The sequence below is a fragment of the Carlito syrichta genome, unplaced genomic scaffold (assembly GCF_000164805.1).
Source record: "Carlito syrichta isolate Samal-C Ts95f unplaced genomic scaffold, Tarsius_syrichta-2.0.1 Scaffold289079, whole genome shotgun sequence".
Lineage (NCBI taxonomy): Eukaryota > Metazoa > Chordata > Mammalia > Primates > Tarsiidae > Carlito > Carlito syrichta.
This window is the reverse complement of record NW_007233175.1, coordinates 552,362-555,107: the sequence shown is the minus strand read 5'-3', so window position 1 is coordinate 555,107 and position 2,746 is coordinate 552,362.

The following is a 2,746-nucleotide window of genomic DNA, read 5'->3' as shown; positions in this document are numbered from 1 at the left end:
CGTCTCTTACCCTGTCTACATGACCACTCAACTCAGCCTCAATGGCTTCCCTGTTGTTTCATGAGCATGTCTAACTCTCTCATGGCATTGCCCTAAGGCCTTTACACTTATTTCCCTTGTTCAAAAATGCCCTTTCCCTCTCAGGGCTCGCCCCATTGCTTCATTCAGATTTCCCTTCACAAGTTCACACCTAATTAGAGAAACCTTCCCTGGTAGCCCTCTCTAGTATAGCCACCTTTCTTCCCCTCCCATGGTCCATCCTCATTATCCTACTTTAGGTTTTATAAAACTATTGTCATCTATCATATATTTATTTGTCATGAAACATAACATATGTTTACTGACAATATATATCTCCCCTCGCTTCTGTTAGATAAATGCCTCAAATGCACAAACTTCATTTGGTTTGCTTACTCCTCTATCCCAAGCACTTTGAACAATGCCTGGAACCTTATGGATGCCCAATCAATATTTGTCCCACTGAATCACGGGGAAGGAAGCCACGAACTCTTTCAGGAAGAGTCACGGGAGGCTTTATAGACAAGATGGCATTGAAACCGGGGCTTGAATCACGAGTGAGTTTGCCAGGTGAGAAATGTATGGGTTTTAGAGAGATAGGTGGAGGAAGGAAAGGATGAAAGTTCTTTCTGGGCATGACAACAAAGGCAAAACTACCATTTCTTTCTTCTCTTTACCCTTCTCCCTCCTCCTGCTACCTCTAGAATACAAATTACTAGCTGGCATCATTTCTGGGAAAGTTTACCACGGAGCGTATTATTCTTAGGCTCCCACACTACAGTAAGATGTGTCAAGTGCCTGATTGAGCTTAAGTATGATTATGATGAGGTTGGGGAAGGTGTGGATGCATTCATTCTTCCACAATGAGTATTATCGGCTCATAACCAACTCCTTATATGAAGTACACAGGGGTTTCACATGCTGGCAGAGGGATTGTAAAACATCTTGAATTGATTGTAGGGTAATAATGTCCATCTCCAAAAGGAGCTGTTATGATTGTAAAATGCCCAACTGTTTTCATACGTTTAAGACCCAGGATGAAGTTAGATCTTGACTTGGGGCTTTTTCTCACTCTGATACTTTGAAATTTTAATTGAGCTTCAGCAACTAGATCTTTAAAGTGAGATAATGTTCAAACACTGTAATTAAATTTTTAAAAAGGGCAGCGGTAACTTACATACCAACAGGCTCAGCTTGGGTTCTGTAGTGATTCATGCATTGCTTAATCTGAATATCAGGGCTGTTATCTTGTTCATTTGTAATGTTACTGGGGAGCACTTGCTTAGCAGATGAAGATGAGCCATCAGAAAGCTCTTATTTAATACACTCAAAGAGATGAACTGAGGGTCTCTCTCTAGTTCCCATTGGGTAGGCAGTAGTAATAGATCCATTTCTTTTCTATTTTCCTCTTTTCTTCTAAGAGTCTTATACCAAAGATAGTGAAGTGCTTAATCAGACCCTGTGTTTCGTCCATGAGAGTCCCCAAGTCAACCGAGGAATGGGTGGAGCTGACAATGAGTTCACAATGGAGACTAGACTGAGGGTCTGGGAGCTTATATAAGATGGATTAGTGGACAAAGTAGTGGTTTAGAAGCCAGGCAGAAAGATTCCAGGGGACACACAGAAGTTGAGGAGGTAAGCTCAAGAGACTGGTATAGTCAGGACACAGGGAGCACTTGGGTGATGGACATCAAGTCCTCACAGAAAGAAATAGAATAGATGGTATAGAAGATAGAAGCCATTAGTAACCAGATAATTTAATCTTCTACCCTCAGGCCCTGGCAGGGCATGACATAGCATAAATGCCTAATATATGTTAGTGGGATTAACAAGACAAACTTTTTCTTTTCCTGAAATAAGAATCCTTTTGCTAGAGCAAGAGTCACCCTCAGGGCCAGTCTTCCCAAGGCCCGCAGGTGTAGGTGGATGAAACACCTCAGAGAAATTTTAATAGGTTCATTTGTTTAAAATGAGAATTGCGAAACTCGATTCTCTGGCAGTTTTCAATAGCTCACCAGTGTCAGGGTCAGTAAGGTGGTTCTTACAGTCCTTCATGTGGATGTTGAATCTGAACCTTGAAGGGTAGGTATGAGTTGCCAGGCATCCAGGAGAAGAAGAGCATTCTAGGTACAGTGAATGGCAGTTACAAACACAGACAGGAAGGTGAAGGTTGGGGATGGAACTGGAAGGTTGGAAGTGGTCAGATCCATCATGTACTTGGCTTTGCTTAGAGACCTTGAACTTATGGTAATATATGCTGAATGAATGAATGAATAAACAAATGACACAGACAGGGAATAAAGAGGTTTAAAGCAGTATCAGTGTGTGATGAGGAGGATGATCCCTAGAGATGCATTCAAGGGCTTGAGCTGAAAAGCTGGAGAGAAGTTTTGCCAGGAATATGGACCATAAAACTACTGTGAAGTAACATTCTGAAATGAATGAAGGAAAACACATGGTCTGAGAGAGGCAGCAGCAGAAGGACTGTAGGGAGGGTCCCATGGAAACACTAAGACCTTTGCAACACACACACCCTCAGCCCATCCCCCTGGACTTCAGAAGACATGGTTGTAGGTTTTAGTTTCTTGGGGAACTTTTACAAATAGGATTTTAGTAATTGTCTTGCATCTCTTAAATCTAGCGTCCTTGAGAATTTGGTTCAGGAATGTCAGCTTTAAATAAGCTTCCAGGTGATGCAAACATTCTGCGGACAAGTCTGTGGGAATTG